The sequence below is a fragment of the Condylura cristata genome, unplaced genomic scaffold (assembly GCF_000260355.1).
Source record: "Condylura cristata isolate star-nosed mole 26May11 unplaced genomic scaffold, ConCri1.0 scaffold00031, whole genome shotgun sequence".
Classification (NCBI taxonomy): domain Eukaryota; kingdom Metazoa; phylum Chordata; class Mammalia; order Eulipotyphla; family Talpidae; genus Condylura; species Condylura cristata.
The window spans coordinates 14251441-14274785 of record NW_004567132.1 but is presented as its reverse complement, the minus strand read 5'-3'; the positions used below and the strand labels follow the sequence as shown (position 1 = coordinate 14274785).

Sequence of the window (23345 nt, the reverse complement as noted above, 5' to 3'; positions counted from 1 at the left end):
GTGGACGTGTCCTCCCTCCCTGTGGACGTGTCCTCCTCCTTGTGGACGTGTCCTCCCTCCCTGTGGACGTGTCCTCCCTCCCTGTGGACGTGTCCATCCTCCCTGTGGACATGTCCTCCCTGCCTGTGGACATGTCCTCCCTCCCTGTGGCATCCTCCCTGTGGACGTGTCCTCCCTCCCTGTGACATCCTCCCTGTGGATGTGTCCTCCCTCCTTGTGGACATGTCCTCCCTCCCTGTGGATGTGTCCTCCCTCCCTGTGGACATGTCCATCCTCCCTGTGGACGTGTCCTCCCTGTGGACATGTCCTCCCTCCCTGTGGCATACTCCCTGTGGACGTGTCCTCCCTCCCTGTGGACGTGTCCTCCCTCCCTGTGGCAAGGAATCTGTACATGAGCCTTTTCTTAGTGGGTTGGAAGAGAGAAAAGAGGAATCTCACCATAGTTGAGCCCTTCCAAGAAGAGAGGTGGTGCCAACAGTTATGCCCATGACACCCCACCTCCAGCAAGGGGCCCTGGCTGACGGGACAGGGTGAGAGTGATGTCACAGTGTACACCTGTGTTCCCTTTGAGTTTTTAATAAGCTAACAGGAATGAATGTCTTTAAAGGCCAACTTCCTGTAAGCCAGTTCACAATTCAAGGAAACTCCTAGACACACAGGTGGGCTTGGTGGAGCCTCCTTGACCAGAGTGACATGGTTGGGTGACTTCTGGATGGTGCCAGGCTAGAAAATGGTCTGGGTCTGGAGGTCCGTGGCCCCCTGAATGCTAGAGAACTGAAAGCCAACCCCCAGACACACCTTATGTTGCCCTTCCTCACCATGAGTTTTTCCTGGGGAGGAAAATGTCCATTGCAATGCTTTTCCTGACACTGTGCACCCCAGGACTGAACAGCTTGAGAAAAGCACCGTCCGGCAGCTCAAGCTTTCATCCACCATCAGTCCCACTCTCAGAGAACTTGCTGGGTTTCTGGTGGGGCTGTGGTCACGAACAGTGCCTCCTTTAGGAGTCAGATGAAGGGTGGTTGGGTGGGTGTGTGAACCCATGCTGCCCCTGGGCTTGGGATACTGAGTACTGACCATTTTTCCCACTCAGCTCCCCCGAGTAGGGTCATGTCACATGTAAAACCTGATATGATTGGGGAAATCTGAGCCGGGAGTCACTTTGTATTTTCTTTAATCTGCTTTATGAATGGCTGGGATTGAAAGGAGTGGCACTTACTGGTCCCAGACACCCTACTGTATTGGCACCCCAAGACCAGGTAAACGTGAGAGCATTGGGAATACCCAGCTTGGGTTGTCTTTAGTAGCCTGATGTGCAGCCTAGCGGGCTGGAACGTTAGGGCAGATGTCTTTTCATAGCTCACATATGAGTTTAAAGCAAAATAAGGCAGGAAGTGAGAGAGAGAGACCAATTCATACCCCCTTGATTATTTTTTCAACATGATGCTGAAAGACATTTGTGTTTTTTGGAAGTTCCGTCCCCTGGCAGTGAAATAAAACCTCCTTTCTAGGCTAGAAAGATTGATGTCCAACTACATTAAAGGACTATGTGAGTAAAAGGAAACTCTGTATTCTACAAGTGAACACAAGAACTTCCACTGTGCTTATGTAACTGTAGCGCAAAGCACATTATCAGACCCAAAATTTGCAATGCAAAAATAAAATTCTGCTACTAAGACTGAAGCACAAAAATGGTCTCATGGTTTGAAATTTGTCATACGAGATTTCCGTTTTATGTGTGTGTGTTGTTTCTCACAAGGTGGAATAGATGGGGGAGAGGAAATGTTATCCTTTCGCTGAAGAGTATAATTCAAACTTGTTTTTATCTTTCTCTTCTTAAGGACAGTAAATCCCACCCCTGTCTTAGCCACAGGTTCCCTTTCCTCCATTCAGTTACCCACAGTGAACCACATTCCAAAAATATTAGATACAATGTGGTATGTTAAAGACAGCCACTGGTTCGCTTAATTTTTACTGCAGTATATTGTTGTAATTATTCTGCTTCACCTTTATTATTGTTGATCTACTGTGCCTAACCTATAAATTATTACCTATAATAATGTGGTGTATACATGGCATGGGGAAAAAAGCATGCACAGGGTTCAGTGCTCTCTGTGGCTTCAGGCATCCACTGGGGCTCAGAAGGTAACACCCAGCCCCCATACCCCACCCCCTGCCAACCAGGAAAGGAGAAACTACTGCATATCATCTGCTGATGCTGTGTGGTAAAGGCACACCAGATCAGTGGTCATTCTCCTCCATGAATTTTACAAAGCTTTCTATGATTCTCTCTATAGTCCAAGAAGGACTTGCTTAATTTTCTTGTACTATTTTCTTCTACTTATACTAATGGTTCTCTAACTGGACATATGGTAGAATCATCTGGGGAGTCTTAAAAAGCCTCTTGATCCCAGCTGCACAATTAAATCATAATCTCTGGGGGTGGACCCAGTCATGGGTACTTTTCCAAGGTGAGTTCAATGTGCAGCCAAGATGAGGTAGCAGCGGACCAGGGCAGCTCGTCTCAAGCTGCAGTGTAGACACAGCCTTCAGGGGGAGGGGCAAGCAGGGTTGGGCGACTGGTTAGAATGCAGATTCTGATTCAGCAGTTCCAGGGCGGGTCCCGACACTCAGCATTTCTAACCAGCTCTCAGACAGCACCAGCTCTGCTGGTGTGTGGACCTCACTTGGGGCAGTTAGATCCTAGACCGTAGTAGAGAACTTAGAGTGAGACACCAGGTAGTAGACATGGTGGTTATAAAATGCTGCTCAGGTTCTCACTTGTTCCTTGACCACTGTCCCTGCTTTGTAAACAGGCAGCAAAGCCACCAGAATCTTTTTCTTCCTTTGCCTGTAAGGTGTTTTGTTTTTTGTTTTGTTTTGTTTTGTTTTTTTATTTGTTTAAGACTCCAAAAGGGGAGAGGAAAAAAACCCTCTTTCTCAGACATTTTCTGAAGGAATATCAGTCAACCCCAGTGTGGAGATTGGGGTCCTTCCCTTCAAGTGGGAAGCAGGTGCCGAGGTCTGCTGGGTGGCAACCTGTGTTCTCTGCTCTGGCATCTCGCCCAGTTGTGGGAACATTCCCCAGGCAGCCCAGGGAACTCTGGTCTCGTGCTTCGTCTGGTGGGGAGGAGAGATTTTAGTAAACACTGCGTGGGAAGAGGAATGAAATGGGCAGAGAATGAGGTTAAGGAATGGGTGTGTGAAACGCCAGGTTGAGCGAGGCCAGGGTGCCTGGGAGTAGCATTCCAACACCCACCTCTCTGACAGCTGGTGGGAGAAGGTGTTCACCTGCCGAGGGAGGCGCCATGCAGGACATCTGAATGCAAGTACCCACAAGGGCTGACAGGGCCCTGAACCACTTCAGCAAGCTCAGGGTTCCCAGTCTGAGCCTCTCTGGGACCCAGGTATAGGATATGAAGAGGCAGGCAGCTCCTACTTCAGCCCCCCTGGCAGGGGCTGCACAAAAAGCCTCCTGGCCCCCTTCTGTCTCCTGGCCAGGAAGGAGTATTGTGCCCTGTGCTGCCCATGGGCTCTCAACACCTGGAAAGGCTGCTTCAAGACCATAACCCCTAAAATTAATTTGCTCACATTGCATGACCACCCTTTGAACCAAGGAAATCTTGGGACTAGGCTGGACTTTCTCAACTAGGTCCTTTCTGTGGACAGTGGGTGATTCTACTACCCAAGACTGAGCTAAAAGAAGCAGACACAGGAAAACTGAGTTAGACTCCATTTTCCTTCATGGCCACTTTTTTGTCAAGATCTACTGGCATTTCTGCTTTTCAGTTGCATAAGATCTATGCTGCCTCCCCCTACCTCAACCCCAATTACCTTGTACCTTTCCACATACATCCACATTAGAGGGAACTGATTCCCCATTTTTGTTGCACCTCTGAAAATCCTGCATTCAAGTTCACCCTCTCCAACAAACTTTCTCACGTTAAACCAGTCCCCTTTAAGCAATCACCCCTACATTCTCCACCCCTTTGACTCCTGAGCATAGCAGTGAAAATAGACACATATTACATTTGATTATCTGTGGAACTCCGCCCTTCCCAAAGTGCTCCCCTATCTACCTCACCTGATAGAATTAGAGTTTCTCATACAAAAGGAATCTTGGCTATACCGGGAAAACCCATTTTACAGAGCAGTATAACTGAGGACCAGGGAAGGTGTGATTTGGCCGGTCATCAATAGTAGGTGTCCTAGCCACCACCAGGGCCCAGGTTGCCCATTCACAGTGTCTTCTGTTGCATCCTTCCAGCTCTGGGACATCTTTGCAGCCTCAGATACATAGTATTGCCAAGGCCGACGTGAACAGAGGCCTTTGCAGATCCTGTTAGGGACAGTTAGCACTAAGTAGAGGCCATTACACAGAAATAACAAATGCAACAAAAGTTATTGTGTACAGGAGTTCCGTGGAACTTTACTACAGGTGGCACAAGAAGATAGAAGTATACAGAATGTTTGTGACTAGAAAAACTTCATTTTTAAGTGAGTCCATTATCCCTAATATATAATGTCAGTGTCTAAAGATTTGGCTAGTGTAGAGGGAACTTGTAAATGATTCTAAAATCCATCTGTAAAAAATAGATGAGAATATTGTTTTTAAAAAATGAGGAACAGGCCCTCCCTGGTTGCGCAGCGGGTTAAAGCACAGCACTGAGAATCTAGGGCCGCTTCCGCATGGGTTCGATTCCCGCCTGCTCTGGAGGTGGCCACATGATGTGGCAGACCTTTCCTGGCCCGCCCGCTGCTCCCCTCAGCGGTGTGCTTTGTCGATCTGCCTGTTCTGCTCCCCACTCTGTCTCTGGTGAAGCCTCTCGCTGCCCCTGAGCCTCTGGCCTGTACCCCAGTTCTGTATGCACAAATAAATAAATAAAATCTTTAAAAAAAAATGAGGAACAGAGAAACACAAATTTGTACTGCCAGATATAAAATATATTATAAAGCACAGTATTAAAATGTCTTGGCAATGGTATAGAAATAGATCTCAGTAAAACTTATAGAAAGACCACAAAAATTAGTATATGATAAAGTTAACTTTTCAAATCAATAAGGAAATAATGAGTCAATTAAAATGGTGTTGGGTTAATTGGTTGACTATTTAAAAAATAAAAAAATATACAGTATACACTGAAATAAATTATACATGACTTAGAATTAAATGTAAACAATAAAATATTAGAAAGAAATGTAGATAAATATTTATGCAATCTTAAAGAAGGGAAGGCCACTTTAATCACAGCTAAGGTGACTTCTACATAAACAAAATGAAGACCAACCACAAATTATTTATAATATATATAAAACATGATACATAGTTATTGTTCTTATTATTTTATAGATTGCTTACGAATTAGCAGGAGATAATATGCCAGTAGAAAATATACCAAATATATAAATAGCTAAATAGCCAAACTAGAACATCATAAGTAATTACAAAAATGCAAATCAACATAAGTGATTTTTCATATACCTCTATGAAATTGGCAAGGATGAAACAAAATATAATACCCAGTGTTGGGAAGTATAAAAAAAATTAATTTCCCTTTCAGAAATGTAAATTGTTACCTACATCTGGAAGACAACTTGTCAGTATGTCTCAGGAGTCTTTGAAATGAGCATGACTTCATTCCTTTGCCTCAATTAATTGTGTTCCCAAGAAAAAAAATAATAAATGTGCATAATCAAAAATCTATATAGAAGAATATTTGGTTCTGTATTACTTACAGAAGTGAGATATTGCTAAGCTAGTACAATGTCCAGCAAGAGCAAATTGGTTAAAGAAGACTTCAGCCATTTAGGATGAATTGCAGTATTACACTGCTAATTTAGAGAAATCATGATGATGTCATTTTATTCCTCTTTGGGAACAGAGTGGAGGCACTCTGGAATTTAATAAAACTTATACTCCAAAATGGTCACAGTCATTATCTGTGAGTGATAGACTTCTAGTTTGATGCAGGTTTTATCTTTCTCTGCACTTTTCTGTTCTGTCAAGTTTTCTGCCTTGAACAAATGTTGCTTTTGCAATTTCAAAAGTTATTAAAACATGGGAGGGTCCTCCCTGGTGGCGCAACGGGTAAGGATGCAGCACTGCAAGCTGGCCAGGCCACAGCCACTTCAGTGCGAGTTTGATCCCCAGCCAGCCCCCGAGGTGATCCACATGGCGTGGCAACCCCTCCTGATCTGCCCACTGCTCCCCTCAGCAGTGTACTTTATCTATCTGCCTGTTCTGTTCCCCACTCTGTCTCTGCCCCTCTGCATCTCTGGCCTGTACCCCAGTTCTGTATGCATAAATAAAGAAATCTTTTAAAATAAATAAATAAATAAAACATGGGAGTGGGGAGGCAGGAGTTACTGGTGTATCTAGTAGAATTTGCTTCAAATTTTTTGAGAAACCACATAGGTACTTATAGTTGGAGTCTGGTGCCACCAGGAAAATTATGCCCTAAAGGTACCCAAACAAGGATCAAAGATGAAATATTCTGCCCTTGTTCCCTGGCCCTCCTTCCTATAAAAACTGCTGTAGAACAGATGGGAATGTTCAAAAGTTCAACATGGAGGGCTACATACAGAAGATGTTTTTGTTGTGTTGTCTGGAGGCAAAATAAAGACCTTCTCCATTGGGCAGTAGAAAGTAATGACTTCCTGAACTGGTGGGTTAGAAAGAATATATGCAGGATACATTAATTAAGAGACTTAGGTATATGAGCTTTTGCCTTTCAAATTCTATCTGGGAGAGTAGAAGAGCGCTCATTTCTAGGAGGGGATGGGTGGGTGGATGGATGGATGGGTGGGTGGGTGGATGGGCGGGTGGGTGGAAAGAGAGGAGAAGAAAGAAAGAGATGGGAGGAAGAGAGCATGAATGAACAAACCACAGCCTACAAATATTCCAATAAGAGATGAACTATAGCATGTAGAGACAGAGAAGTAAGTAGTAAGTACATGGTACATATTTGGCAAATGACTCAGCCAACTGATCGATACTTCCTTAACCAGGAATTTGGAGGGATGGTAAAGATCAAATAAATCATAAACCCAGACACTACAGAGAAATGTAGTCGAAAACTAAGCAGCACTCAGCCCCTTTGAATTGATTCTCAGCCCTCAGTTACAATATGAATATATTTTTAAATTTCACAAAACATCAAAGAAGACTATGACGTTATATTTTCCAATTTAGGAAGGAAGAATTTGAATTAAGAAAATAATGAAGAACACAGTATTATAACTGATAAATAATATAGTATATTATTATATGTAAAAATGATACTTCAGGTAACTGTAGACTTAGAGCTCACTTTGAAGGCAGTGAATAGATTAAGCTTGAAAATATTTCTGGAAAACTAAAATGAATGGATGGTTCCATTGTTTGAATGGGTAATTACAAGATGCTGTGGTTTTGGAGGCTTGTTGGGAAGGAACATCATTGGAATAAATCATTGTAATAAGAATATATCTTGTTCTGGAAAACAGCTAGGGTTCTTTGTTTGCAGCAATCAATTTCTGCTAACTTGGAATAAAGCAACCTGTCCAAAGGCTACTGAAGCTCCCAGAATCCACAGGAGAGCTGGACATTCCTACCTGGGAGTTAACAGTAACCCAAGTGGCTCCTGGGAAACAGAAATTGGAAATTTCAGAACCAACTCGGGGTAGGCGCTGTGCTTCGCTGTCACTGTTACAATGCACAATGCCCACCATATTTTCTTTTTGTATTCTCAAGATTCAGACTCTAGGAAGAAAAGATTTAAGGGAGGATAGTTCATTTGATCATGATCGTAAACCAGTATGAACCTTGAGGGAAGAGATCATTCCCCAGAGAAAACCTGGGTGTTCAAGGAAGTGGAGAAATGTTTGCCAAGACAGCCCCAAATTCTAAGCACAAATATGCTCAGCATAGGCCTGGACATTTGATTCAAAGTAATAAAGGAGGAACTATAAAAATTAACATCATTGGATCAATTTTTATGGATAGATGGATGGGGATGACTTAGTCAAGTAGTTAATACTATCTGGATCCCAATTATGAAGTAGTCATAAGGATAGAATGTGGTTTGACAGCAAACTTAAGATTGGTACATTTTCTGGAAATCTCAGCTTACCACAATTGAACACCTAAAAATTCTTTGCATACCTGTTGTCTGTGGTGTTATTCAGGAGGTAGAGAAGACATCAGGGCCAGCTGCTTCTCCTAAGGCAGTCTTGACTAGAAAGGATAACAGTTGCTATCTACATGTGTCCTTTAAAAGTTTGTAACAGTGAAAGAAGGATATGCTAGATCAAGTTCCACTTCAGGAAAGCTGAATCTAACAAAAATTCAGAGAAAAACCAGATGTGATCCTAAGAGAAGGCTTCTATAAAGCAATATATTCTGGGGACGCTGGGAGGTTTATAAACATTTATAGTCAGAGGGTGCATAGGAAGGACAAGGAATAAACACCAGGGAAGACCTAGCGAACCAGCAGAGGGGTTCTGTTCTGGCGTGCCATTTAATGACTTGTGCGGCAAAGATCAAAAGAAAGTTGTGTCCTAAGAGGTGTGACAAAGAGTGGTACTGAATGGCACTTTGTTGGATGAGCAAGCATGTTGGTGCCTCCTCAGTGGCAGGTGTTACTCTGGGTGCTGCCAGGTGTTTATGAGAATGTCGGGAAAGCTGAAGGACGGAAGAATGAGGATTACCCACAAGGCTAGGACATGCATGCAGGCGCAAGCGCACACACACACACACACACACACACACACACACACACACACACACCGTGCTTCCTAAAGCTGTATTTGTGAAGAGACTACTAAAAAAGAAAGGAAGAAGGGAAGAAGTAAACCTGCTCCTTGGAGAGGGTAGAATAAGCTAAGTGCAGAACCAAGAAAAGACTACTCCTCACTATAACTTTGTCTTCATATTTCCTGCTCAAATGAAGGATCTTCAAATAAGAGAATATAAAACAAAGATAAATAAATAAATAGAAGTCCAAATGAGGGTCCTAGAAGACCACCTAGTGCTATACGTGAGTTTATTTTCAAGGATGCAGAGAAACCACATTTCAGTGTACTGAAACAGCTTGTTACAAAAATTGCCCCTGTTGGTCATTTTGAAGAAATATTATAGTAACAAGTGTAAAAAATTCTCAGAATAGAAAAGGACATTAGTTTCTGGCTTTATTTAAGTAAAAATACCTGAGGGGGAGATTCTTTAGCATGTGGATAATAAAGCTTGATTACACTCCCAGAAAAGTGTAAATTATTATAAGAGCCACAAAACAATGACTCGGGCTCCTGAAGGAATCCACCAAAAATGGAATCACAGCAGACTATTTCTGTGTTAGCTTTAGAAGATTGATGAGGGGAATGCCCCCAGGGGAATGCTTTTGAGGATCTGGTTTTTTTGAGGATTTCAACAAAATGTGACTGAATCAAAGTATTCAGTAAGACGAAATGGAGAAATGCAAGTTAACAGGGTAGCTGATTGGTGAGATGGAATAATGACAGGGACCTCCTTAAATGAATGTTCCCCCCCCCCAGGCATAGATCACTTGGGTTCACCTGTGAGCTTTGGGGAAAGACAGGTCACGCAGAATATCCCCAGAAGGTGTTCATATGACCCAGTAGGGGCCCTCTTTGCTGTGCCAGTGGGATTTGTCTTCCTTCCCTACTGAGAATTTTATGAGCAAACTGAAAAAAGACATATTAGGCAAATTTCTCAAATTTAGAAGTAGGTAATACAAAGCTCAGATAGATAGTTCTAGGGTTGGATGATAGAATAAAGGCTCAAAGGGGAAAAAAAAATATTGAGCTAGAATGATGCATCAAAGCCAATTTAAATTGAACAGTGACACATTTAACAGTATTTAGGTTAAGAATAATTATTTAATTAGGATGGATATGAGGCCAAGTTTGACATAGTTTATGTGGAGAAAATGTAGAGGCCTTAGTTAACCACAAGCCTATATAATCCAACAGCATTCCAGAACTGCTAGGAAACTTGATAGAGAATTAAGTCATATTAGTGGAGAAATAGGTCACAGGGGATGATGCCTACTGTACCTGATCCCATAGAAGAGCTTTAAAGTAGGGGTTCTGGGGCCACTGCTGTGCTGGACTCCCCCTCTGCCTCTTCCTGGTTCTATATCTTCAGTCCCTAAAGCTATCTTCCTCCTCTGTAAAATGCACAGAATAATGGAACTATGTCACTGGGCTTTTATAGCACTTAATTTAGATGATATGTGTAAAATTTTTGGCACAGAGGCCAATATCTAAAGCACTTGGTAAATGTTTTATTATTGATGTTGTCATTGTTAGTCTGTAGTGGACTATTTTAAACAGGGCTCTAAATAAGTGAGAATCTGTCCTGAGGTAAAAAGTTTACAGCCTTTCTCATTTAAAGAACATTCATAAGAGCTTGAATGTATATTTACTATCTATTGCTGTATGACAAATTATGCCAAAAGTTAGCGGCTTAAATCAGTAAACATTTATTACCTCACACAAGTTTTGAAAGTCAGGAACTCAGAACCAGCTGAGCTGAGAAGTTCCGGTTCAGGGTTTCTAATAGAAGTTGCTGTCAAGATGGTAACTGGGAATGCACTGTCATCTGAAAGCTTGACTGGGAGGCCAGAAAATGACTCACTCACATACTTTTAACTGAAGGCCTTTTTCCTGCCACTTGGGTCTGTCCCTTGAGTATCCTGATGACCTGACAAATAACTCCTCAGGTAAGTGGTCTGAGAAAGAACAAGGCAGAAGTAACAGCACCTTTTATGACCCAACTTCTGAAGTCACATACCATCCATATTCTCTCAGTTACACAGACCAATTTGGAGAAATTGTGGGAAGAGATTCAAAGGTCATAAATCCCTTTCAAGACAATGGGGGTCACTGGGGGCCATATTGGAGACTGACTATTATTAACACAGAGACTCTTCAGTGGCTGACTACATGGGCAGACTACTGTATAGAAGAGGGAGATTTATTCTGTGTAACTTCCAAGGACAGAATTCAAACCAATATGAATTCAAAACTAGACCGGGGGTTCTCAAGGCATATAAGATCATGATTAAAGAAGGAACCTCCTTCCCATAAATTGTCCCAGACAAAAGGTGCTGCCTTAGGAAGCTTGTGAAATGGAAGAACCAAACTGTCTGGGTGACCCCTCTCAGGGACACCATATGGAGGTGTTAAGGGGAAAGGGTGACCTAAAGGAACTCTGCAGAGTCTTGTGGACTCCATCCCCTACTCCACCTTTCTGAATTGCACCCCTACTCCAGTGATTGCAAAACTACAACTCCCAGCAGTACCCAGGAGAGAACTGCGAGGACCCAAGGGTGGAGCTAAGCAGGCGTTCTGGGACTTTGGGGGATAAATAGAGAGCGGTTTTCCTACTGTCACTCTGGAGAGGTAACGGCTCTCTCAGACATGTGACTGGGGGCTATCAGTGTTAGTTTGTGACTAAAGTTCCAAGTTAGCCGAGCTGGTAAGATATCCCAATTACTTTGTATCCCTCTCTCTTTCCCTAGGTTGTTCCTTTTCCTTTCCCTTTTTTAAAATGAACCCATTACCCTTTTTGTGTGTGTCTGTAGAAAATTACATTTTAAGTGCACAGGTAAGTACCCTCAGACAGACAGCCCAAGTTCACTCTGGGCTACCCTGTAACAGAGGGGTTCTGGTTTGGCTAGAAAGTGAGACTTTATCACCAACTCTGGGATGGTTCCTTTCTGGGTTGGGAAAAAATTTATGAAATGGGACTCTGTAAGCCTTTGTTTCTAGTCTACTTTTAAAGGAAAAGAAATGTTCCATGAAAATGTAAAGTCTTTGCTCCTGAACCAGTGTGGCTTGGAGAAACTATTAAGAAGTAAAATGACCTTGCTGCTTCTGGATTTTGCTAACACTTTGCCTTTTAAGAATGAAGTTCTGACATTATTGGTTTACACTTAGCCCTGGAGTTAAACCAGGAATTTCCACTTTTTTTTATAAGGCAAAGTCTTTTGCTCTCGGAAGGGGCGGGCATGTTGGCACTGAGTTTTCTCACTGGGAATTCAGCAGACCGTGGAGAGAGGAATGAGGATGTAGTTCTGGGGGCCTGTAGCTAGGTAAGGCTCAGACATACACCACGGGAAGCCACTTAACTCTCTGAGGATGCGGCTGTATTTGCTGGCACTCTGCTGGGGAATCTTATATGGAGAAGTGAGCATGTGCACATCTGAAACATATTTCTAAATGAATGTCTGGTGGGGTGGTGAGATACTGTTATGTCAGTCACCCTGGGGAAGGGAAGGGAGACTGGAACATGCCTTCTCGCCTCTGCTCTTTGGTGCTCATTGAAATGAGTGACCTGTGGAATGTGAAATTATTTCTAAGCTTGTATCAGTACTAGAAGGCTGAAGAATTTCTGGCCTTAATGTGCAGAGGGGACCCATGCTGCCCCCATGTTGTAAGCCCTCCTCCCTTAGGTGAGGAGCAGAATCACGTCAACAGTCCATCCTTGAGAGGCGTGGGCATGTGGGTGAGGGCTGACCGTTGGTGTTAGGGCTGCAGGAGGTCCCTCTGGATCCTTTAAATGCTGCAGGAAAGGATTCCAGTCAAGACCTTACTGAGTAATGAACTTGGTCAGCTTTTATTCCTGGCAAACAAGAGGCAAAACTTTCTGGCCCAAAGATAAAACCCTCCACTATCTTTTCTCTCTCTGCTGCTGCTACCAAATATATATTTCAGATCCAAAATATTAAGTAAAAACAAATGCATCAAAAAGGCATGAAATGATGTAAAAATAAACTATTGTATTATTTTTTAATGAAATAAAAAATAAAAGATGAATGATTAGAGGGGAAAAAAATGCATGAGTTGATCCTGAAAGGACCTGCTTTAAACATCTTAAATCAGATCCTGTTCAAAGTAAATCAGATCCTTTTCAAAGTAGATCTTTGTCTATAAAGATGATAATGTGAAGATTACTGAGTGAAAGGATTCCTTATGTAAGAACATTCTTGAGTAGTTTCAGTGATTGTATTTACTTACCAGAAGTGGAAGAAGATTTTGTTTAATTTCTCATTTTTGTCTTCAAGACTGAAAATGACATTGTATCTAATGAACCACATGTAAGCAACAGTTACAATGAGATGAAAATATAGTAACCAATTTTGGATTCAGAATGGACCAATGAATAACAGATTCAATGTTACCGTAAATTAAATCAGTGAGGTTGAAAAGCGATTTGGGAAGTTTCTCCCAGAACTCACAAAAATTAAAAGGGAAAGAAGTCTGGAAAACAAAATTAGGGGATCCAATATACAGAATAATTCCAAAAGAGAAAAGAGAGCCAATGAAAGTTAACACCACTAGCAAGCAAGTCATTATATAGAACTTTCTTAAGAAAACTGCTAGAAATAATAAGCATTTGTAAAACATTCTGTTAAACAGTGCTTATTTCTCAGTGATTAGATAACAAGTAATTATCTTAGGATTTTTGTATTTTCTAATAGTTCTTCAATGAACATGTATTATTTTTATAATAACAAGTTGTAAAACTCTGTGGGCTTGATAGATAATACACTACAGATAAAACTGAAGCCTGGATGAAAGCCCTAGTGATGACGATGACATGTTATCAAGATACTCTGGGCCAGACTGGGTTTACTTTTTTTTTCTAGTAGTATTGATTTTGCAGCTGGTGAGATATAAGAGATGGCAATTTGGGTAAACTGTAGGATACCCTGAAGTCATAGTGGTCACAGTGCTATCCTGCTGTGGTGATTTTTGTCTAGTGTTTTGAGAATCCAGAAAGTTTGCACACACTGTGTCATTTCAAACCCAACAGCCAAACCCTGCCTGCTCAAATCATAGCAGCATTGCTCTGATTTTGTTCTCAGGCTTACATGTAGAAACCATCTTTGTTCCATCTACATTTTACCTTTTTTCAAATGCTTATAAACCTTCAGAGCAAGACAGGTCACCCTGGCCCCAAAAAACGATCACCATCCCTGTAAAGGTTTATGAGTGTTGGCCTGGACCCTTAAGGCTGGAGTCTAGACAGATCATTCTTCAAGGGGAAAAGCAGCAAAGTTTCAAAGTGGAAACTTCCTATCAGAGCCAGGCTGACTTCAGATTCTAAGTGTGAGACGTGTTGGTGTTTGGGTAAGATTCCCAGAAGGACTGATCAGAGAAGAGGAGCAAAGATATAATTTATTGTGAGGCTTTCTTCCTCGTTAGAAATTCTCTAACCCCCAAATACTTTCATTAGGCTTCCATTAGGTTAACGCTCCCTGCTGTAAACAGATAAGCCCAGAATATATGTCTATTTCCTGCTCAGGTCAACCACTGGCCTTGTAGAATTCTTTCCTTGTGGTTGTTCAAGGACCCAGGCTCCTTCCATCTTGTGGCTCCTCCTTCATCCATGTCCTTAGAAGAGTTCTCTCCACTTAGCCTGCAGTTTAGGGGAAGAAAAAGGAGGTTTTTGTGAACCAAACCTGGGTGTGACACACATCACTTCTACTCACATCCATGGGCCTTAACCTGGTAGCATGAGCATAAAGAACTGCAAAGAAGACTAGAAAATGTAGTCTGTGTGCCAGGAAAAAGAAAAAAAACATCAGTTTGTAGGATCTCCTGGGAATCTGTGCCAGCTTCTCATTCCCTGCCCTCCACAGAAGCGTTTCCCTGCTACCGTCTTTTAGTTTAATAAAATAGCATGAGTTTAGAGGTTGGAAATGCAGTGGGTCAGTAAGCGCCCTGTTCTTTGTGGGGTGTGTTGTTTAGCATAGGAAGTATGTGAAGTTTCTGGGCCTAGAGATCAAGCCTGAGGTCAGCTCCTCCCCAATATCTTTCATGAGAGCATCTTCTCTCTTCTCTAAGTATTTTGTGTCTCCTTCCTTCCTTATTGCCTTTTAGTGATGAAACAAGACGATAGCATGATTTTAAATTCAAATCTAGATTCCTAAAGGCAAGTATTTTACAACTCTATATAGCTCTGTGAGTAAAACAATTAAAATCTGGTTAAATTGTTTGTAATGTTTTGGATTTTAATTTAAGTGTTTAATTAATGAAAGTCTAAAATGATCATTTGATAAAATTGGGAAAATTGCAAAAGAGGAAATAGTTACCCATAAGCCCCCTGTTCTTTTTACAGTTCATGTCTTTTCTTTGGAATATAACCATAATTGAAAGGTTTTCATTTTATGACAACCAGAAATCATCAATATCAAAATTACATGGAAGAATCATATTTTTGTCCCAAGACTTTTAAAGTCCTATTCACCAATGCACATCTATATTTTAAGGCTGTTGAACTTTACCTTGAATTAATCTCTGGCCTTAGTTTCCCCATTTAAACCAAGGAAGGGGAAGCATCCTTTCTCCACCCAGAATACATTTGCAGACTACCCATGAAAAGGGTTTGAAGCCATAGAATGTTCTAGAAAAACAATTATCCCAGTAATGCTTACACATACTCAATGTGGAAGGTTTAGAAGATTATGGTTCAAAGACTCCACAAGCGGAAGACTTTTTTCCTGAGGGCAAATTGAAGGTTTCCTGCCAACCACTTAACAATTTTAACATTAATAAAGAGAACAGAGATGCAAAGAAACTGCAAAACCAGGTAGCCCTGGGCTCCAACGAGGCTGTTCTCCAACAAAGCCAGAAGAGAATTCCCCAGCCAGTATAATTCTAGTTCCCAGAGCTGTTCATGTTAGGTTCAAAGCTGGCTGGTGAAAGCCAAACATAGATATCCTTGTTTACTTTGTAAATGGAAATTTGAAATGTTTTCAGAATGCTGGTTGACACCCAAGAGGATGTAATTAGAATAAGGGGCTTTCTGGTTTGAAATATAAAAGAAATGATCTGTCTCTTTGAAATCTTATTATTAAATAGTATTAGAAGAGAGGTTTGGCTTTCAATCTTCAAAGCAAAATCATGACCTGCAATTTTCTTAATTAGTTTTTTGCTTAAAATTACTAAGGACAAAGTCAAGATAGAAGGAAAAACCTGGGGGCCAAAGAACAGTGTCATGAGGAGAAAGAGGAGTTAGTGTGGATAGAGGTAACCTTTCGTATTGAGAGCGTGTCCTTTCTATTTCCATCTTATTTTAATCCAGCACAGATCTAGAATGTTGATTCGGGGCTGCTTGGAGTATTTCACACATGCCCCTCCCTTCCTCATGCCCTTTGGGGGAGCAGGTTGTGTTACTGGTGGGAACTGGGTGCAGTTTAAGAGGCCAAGTTGAAATATGTGTACCAGGCATCTTTAGTCTCTGGTTTTAGCTTGTATTTCAGTTTCACTGAAATTTATGTTAGCTTCCTGTATCTTCTTTGCTAATGGTTAAAACCATTTTGTCTTGGAACTTTGGGCTGTTTTTATTCTAAAATAGCCTTGAGAATAGTCACGATAATTCCTGACTTGTTTTCTCTCCAAATGAATTGTCCCAACTATAGAAGGTACACAGAGAATTTCTTAACCTTCAACTCATTCTCATTCTCTCCCTCTTTGCCTCTCTCTCTGTCTCTCTATGTCTCTGTGTGCATGTCTCTTGCTCACACAACACACATTGTGTTATTCATAAACAGTATCTTTGTAGGAAAGTAAGAAATGTCGTATACTTCTTTAAACCTCTTTTTTTTTTTTAAGTTTTATTTTTGCACTCATATATAGGTATAGGTAGGGGGGTGGTGAGAAAATTTACCAGACAGAGTGGGGAGTAGAACAGGTAGATTGACAAAGTACACTGCTGAGGGGAGTAGTGGGCGAGACAGAAGAGGTCTGCTGCACCATGTGAGTCACCTCCCTGAACGGGGATCGGGGATCCAACACGGATCAAACTCTGGTTGAGGTTGAGGCTGCTGCTAGCTTAGCAGTGCTGTGCTTTATCCCATTGCACCACCAGGGAGAGCCCCCAAATCTTTCTTTCTATTTAGTTCCATCACATCTAGTGCCATGTGCATTTTACTCAAAGAAATGATCGGCAAGAGTGAAATTAGCACAGATGTTCCTTTAAGTTCCCCACACACAGTATCTTGCTTAAAGCTACAAAAGCAAAAGAAGAGTCTGTTTAAGCTGAGCCAGAGTCTGTTTAAGCTCAGAGAGCCAGAAGTGCTGGTCTCTTGTTCAGAAGCTCCCTGAAGCCAGAGGGTGGACAGCTTTATGGAGCAACCCAGTGCCATCTTGTGAATCATCCTGCTACTTCCCGCTGCTCCTTGATTAAGCACCACTGTTCTAGATATCTCTTTGCATCTATGTCTGTGTTTCAGCCACTGATTCCTTGTGGGAACAATTAGTCCCATATGTAGGGTTCTCCCGGAATAAAGTGAGACTTCCTCTTATTTCTCCTACCAGTGCCCTTTCTAGTTACTAGAAACTGCCGAACAAGTTCAGTGTTCTCCTTCCTCACTGCCCCATGTGTCGTAGTTTGTAATTATGGGCCTTCCCAGCGTTTGTCTTCCTCAACTCTAGGTGTCCTAATTTCCACAGCTCCTTAATCTCTTAAAATCAGAGAACTGAGATAAAATTCCAGTCCTAGTACTTTCTAGCTATGGGTCCACCCGCTGGCAAGGTTATTTAAGCTTTAGTTTTGTTTTCTCATGAAAAACAGAGGCAGGGAATGCTTTCCCCATAGGGGTAGTTCTGAGGCTTGAGGAGATAAAGTGGGAGTGAAGGGTGGCTAAAACAAGTTGAAAATGAAGGTTAAATAAGGACAAAATTAGCCAACGTGGGAAAAAATTGCTAAAAAATTAGTAAATCCGTATTCCTGGATCTTGTTGGGGTGGAGGGGCGGGTGATGTTATTTTTTAAGTTACTCTCAGGAACTTGAGACGCTCAGGGCAGAGGTGCTGTGCTCCCAACCTGCCCCCCTCATCCAGAGCACAGGAGGGATGGGGCCCTGCTTCCCATTCCTTTCCCCCCTTTCATTGTTTAAAACAAACGTCCTTTCTCTCTAAAATGACCGTCCTGTGAAATTGTTTTATGTCTCTTCGTTTTAAAGTGTTCTCTGTGGTTGGCTTTCATAGTGAATGAGTGAGTGGTTATAGTTCTCTCACCCCCACTCCACCCACATACACACCCAAAACAGCAAAATCGAGTTCCCCTTGTTGGCCAATAGCCCTGAGAACAAGATGAATTCCCTACTCCTGTAAATGTGACTGCGTGTACTTTTCTGTCTCTGCTGACTCCCACTGCTTATTTGGAAACCGCCCCCTCATATCTGTGCCTACTGTGCGGCCTCAGGAAGTGTGCCCCAAGTGGTATCTTCTCCAATGGGGTGTTCTCTGTGGTGAAGGTCAAAGGTATCGCCACACTCACTACTGGCCATGCTTCTCCTCTTGGGGGATCACTTATAAACCAGATAAGAATTATTATTCTCCACACCACCACCACCACCCCCCCACACACATGCCCAGGCCTGTGTCCCATCAGCTTCTCTAAGACCTGCTGCAGCTCCTAACTAGCCTTTTCCTAGGGGCACCTGCACACTTTGCAGGTCATGAATTGCTCATGTGAGTTGAAATTCCGCCCCTGGAAAATGGGCCTGGTGGTAGCCTGCAACAAGCCTCCCCTGGCCCAGCACTGAGCCCAGGCTGTGAATGTCCCTCACCTGGCGCCAGGCTAGAGGAGGCCTGGGCACCTGGGCACAGCAGAGTACAGACCCTGCTGCTAACTCCCCTCTTCATTAGCTGAGTCTGCTGTCTTTTCTCCTAGACATTCCAGAAGCATTAGTTGGTGTTGTCATTGTATAGTGTCTGAAGAGAAAATATTTAGTCCCGGGTCAAAAACTTTAACTGGAGTTCCTACTCAAAAGCCAGGCATCATTATTAAGTTGTCAGAAAGTTAGCCATGACATTTGAGGAAGTAATGAAATGGCCATAAATGATGTAAGCTTTGCAATGAGCAGACGTGTTCACAGCTCCTGACATCTGGAGAAGAGTGAGGAGCCCCGGCCTCAGCTAGCTCTCACTGACCAGCTCAGCAAAAAATTCCAATTAGAGCAGCTTTTAAAAAGGGGTGATTGTCCCTGGTAGGGTGGACACTGCTCTCCCGGGAGCAGGGCTGTCAGAGGGAGCTATCCAGATGGTTGCTCCCCGCCCTTCTGAACTGGGGAGACTCCTCTGGTGAATTGAGTGTGTGGTTTTGTGCCCCTTCGATTGCTATTCCAGACCCTCATCCCAAGAGCGGGGCTGGGTTCCAGGCCCCATTAGTGGGTCTGTGGTCTCTGGGCAAAATTTTCACAGCTTCCCGGGAGAACAGTGGTGTCTGCAAGATGTGCGTTTGGTTAACATGTTGAAGAGGCCTCTCATAAATTTCAGAGCAACAGGAACTGAGCAGCTTTGAAACGCCAGCTGCAGATGGGCTGTGTGAGATGGGCTTTGAGCACCGGAACATTTGATTTTCCCATCAGCCCCAGCACTAATGAGACCCAGTGCCTGGGGGAGTCAGTGGTGAGCCCTGGGCTGCCCCTACCTGGCCCTCCCAGGAGATTCCCTGTCACCATTCGCTGTCTGCCTTTTTTCAGTAATTTTATTTTTTTCTCACTTTAAGTATCTGGAACTTTCCTCCCTTCACTTGGTAATTCCTTGAATCTTCAGAAAGAAGAGGGGGGAAAAAAGGAAGAAAGCAAAGACTGATGAGGAAGATAGAGAAAAGAACAGGGAGAACGGAAGAAAGAATGAGGAGCTGAGAGACTCACTCTCTGGGAAGATGCTTCAAATGTGGGGGTTTCCTTGAGAAGCTCATTTTTATAAAATAAGTAGAGGCAGTTGCTTGGCACCGCCACCCCACCCCCCCACCGCCACCCCTCCATCCCCCCAGGGAGCTGGTGCTAAGTTACTGAGCAAATCTTCCACCTGCTGCGACCACCAACCTTGTCTCATAGATTCTGAGGTGCTGTAAAGAAAGCACCTGGCAAAACACTGATTGAAAAAGATACTTGTACCCCCATGTTTATTGCTGCTTTATTTACAATTGGAAAAACATGGAAGCAGCCCAAATGCCCAAAAGTAGATGACTTGATTAGAAAGATGTGGTATATATATACAATGGAATATTACTCAGCAACCAAAAAAGAGAAACACATGTCTTTTGCAGCAACTTGGATGGAGCTGGAAAAGATCATGCTTAGTGAGATAAGCCAGAAAGAGAAAGAAAAATACCGGATGGTGTCACTCATAGCAGGAGTATAATGCACCAGGCGAGAAAATAACAAAAATAATGAACAACCATATACCAGAGACATTCTGTGGGGGTGGAGTGGGAAATGGGATCAAAAACGGGGGGGGGGGGAGGAGGGAGGGAAATGCACGGGACTATGGTGGTGGCACAGGGGTGATTTGGTGATGGGAAACCCGCGGGGATTACAATCGAGATGGAAAAAAAAATGTGCAAAATGATGTAAAAATAAACAATAAACTTTGTAATAAAAAAAAGAAGAAGAAAAAAAAAGAAAGCACCTGGCACGCAGCAGCTCACGTTTCCCCCGCCTCCCCCAACCTCCCAGAGCCCCCTCCTCCTGAAGCTCAGGGAAGCTCTGGGCTTGTCTGTCCCTGCTGATCATGTGGCAATGTTGGGATTTTCTTTGTTGATTCTGGTGGTATCTGAGACAAACATCTTCAAAAACCCCAAAATAAGTTGATCACTCCCCCTCTTCTTGTGGCAGCTTCACACTTCACACAGGGCTTTTGGGTGCTGTCTCTTCACCTGTCTCCCTCCTTGCTCTCCCCTCCTTCCCTCTTTTCTTTCCAGTCTGTCTCCTCCCCTGCCCTCCCACACATACGCACAAACCTGCCTATTATCCAGCTGCATCCCCCTTTTAGGGTACCTATTTTTATAAAGTCTCCTCGGGTCAATAATGAGAAGAGGTAAAATCCATTAATACAGGTTAAACGAGACGGTGGCATGGAGGCCGTGCCTCACCGTGTGGAGGGCAGTGTTCCCAAAAGACAGACGCAGAGCTTTTCTTTTAGTGCATTTCTCTGACCTGCCCTCTCACCCCAAAGAACTACAGCAAATTTGAGGCATCTGTGTCAAATTCGGGAGTTTGAAGCGATGGAAGATGATCAGTTCTAAAAAAGATCCCTTTCAGCCCCTCTGTCATTTCAATGTTTCTACAAGGGCTTTTGTCTCTATCCTTCATTTCCTGTGTAATTCAAACCTCAGTCTGAAACATTAGCCTGTGTCAGAATTACCTGTAGGGCAAACGTACCCTTTATCAATGATTTCTTGACAAGCCTACTTTAAAACTCACCTGAAAGCTGATGAGTTTTGTCACACAGATTCCTGGGCCCACCCCACAGATGCTCAGTCAGTGAGCCTGGGACGGGACCCAGGAATCTGGCTTCCTAACACCAGGGCTCCCAGGGCTGTGGAGCTGCAGGTACGCAGACCACACCTCGTGAGGCTGGCTCCAAGCCGTGTCAGGGGGCTCCCTCTAGTTGCTCAGACACAGTTGTCTGTAAACCTTCTGTGGAGCTTTTCAAAAGCCTTTTCAAATTAAAAGAAATCAAATTGGATGCACTCATCTCAAGCCCCTTCATTTCTCCATATTTCCTCCATGGTGAGTTTAATGAGCACAGAGGAGCCAGTTGTGTGAGCTCCATAAGTAAGCTGCCAGTCTCATTTTAACATCCCAGTGCCCGCTGTCACTGAGTGGCCGGCAGCCCGTTCACCAGCCACTCTGCCTGGGGCTCCAGGTAAATGCAATCAGCCAAGGTCATGGGACCCCACGCCTTGGAGGCAGCTCCTGCACAGACACCTGTGCACCCCAGCGCGGGGTGACTGGCTGCCCTCGGTGACATCTCCACCTGGTTTTGGGTTTCCTCTGCTTGTCCTCACACTTGGGAGTTACAGTCAGTCATTAGGGGCTGACAGAGACCTGGGGCTTTTGGTTACACTTCACTGCATTTATGGCAGAAGGGGCTGACGATGTACTCTAGTGGTCTTGCCACATGTGGACCTCTGTGGCATCTGGGATCGTCAGTGGTAACAGGAGAGCTATCAGCTTAGTGGTAGGGACCAATTTGTTGAGAACAGTACTGAGTGAGGTGTCTCCTTCCACCTCAGAGCTACCATGGGGCGGGTGGACTCTCTTGCTTCTGGCGGCAGAATCAAGCTAAGACAGCCTAAGTCTTCATCCAGGTTGGAGAAGCAGGATTCAAACTCATGTCTGTCAGCTTCTAAGGCCCAGGCTCATAACCACTAAGTACTACTCTCTCACTGTTCACAGCACCTATGTTTTTAGCCTCTGCTACTTCTATTCAATTATGAGATCCCAAAACTATGATACTCCTAGAAGCAATTCTTGAATAGAAAGCCAGCAATGTAAGTTCAATATTTAGTGATTGTCTAAACCCCACACTAGAAGCCCTGCCCTTTCTCAAAGAGCAAGGACTCCAAGAACATATTCTTTCCAAAAACAGCAAGTGGAAAAGACTCTCCCCAAATACCCAACACAAACATGAGAGAACCCTTTGAAAGAAGCCATGGAAACCACCTCTACTGTGCCATCTTGAAATAGTTGCCTGCTGTGTCTCAAGTGTTATTTGACTCAAATACAGTGACTGATTGGCAGCTAATAACATAAATCCCAAGTCATATCTTCCGGGCTAGCCAAAGGTGTTCGTTCATATGTTGTTCCTTACAGTTGTTTTTAGTTATTTGTATTCCTGTCTGAAAGCCAGGGAAGGAATTCCCTGAGAGGTTTGGTGATGTTCCGGGCTCTGGAGAGTGATGGGCTGCGAGCAGGATCCAACTCTGTTCCCTGCCTCACGCTCCTTGGCTTTCCCAGTGCTGCCCAAGCAGCTCTGGGCCATAGGCCATCTCGCACTGCCACTCCTTTTCCCACCAGCTCAGACGCACCCTGCTACCCTCTCCCCGTAGATCCTCTCCAGACTTTTCCGTTATGTCTAAATTACTCCATGTTAAAATGCTTAGTAGAATCCTGAGATACAGACCAGATCGAAACACACTTGTTTCATGTACAATAATAATGTGTCGCAAACACTGTTCTTCTTCAGCATCAATTTAGTGACTCTACTGTGCTCTTATCTCTTTCTTCTGGTTTCTTGTGTTTGAAGCAGATTCTGGGGGATGCTGTCTTTAAAGGTAAAATTAGGTTGCTCTTGGGTAATAGGCTTTAAATAGTAAAGAGGCTCTGGTGTATTTGAGTTGCACTGAATCTTTTGGAGAGAGTGTTGCTTTCCACAAACTTGAAAAATAAGGGCTGGCCATTAGAAAGTGAGTGTTGAAGAAGGAAGCTCAGATGGGGGCCAGAAATCCCAGCCCACGGACTCCACCCCTTCTTGGTCAGAAGAGTAGGGTGGGGGCCTGTCTTCACTATGCGGTGGATCTGAGCCAACTGTCTTTTC

At 43.4% G+C, this 23345-nt stretch overlaps 1 protein-coding gene across 1 annotated transcript in view; it reads left to right on the top strand.

The window, feature by feature from the left end:
- TGFA (transforming growth factor, alpha) overlaps window positions 1–23345 on the top strand; it is a 94014-nt gene that overhangs the window by 53262 nt on the left and 17407 nt on the right. The gene's annotated exons all lie outside the window — the stretch shown is intronic.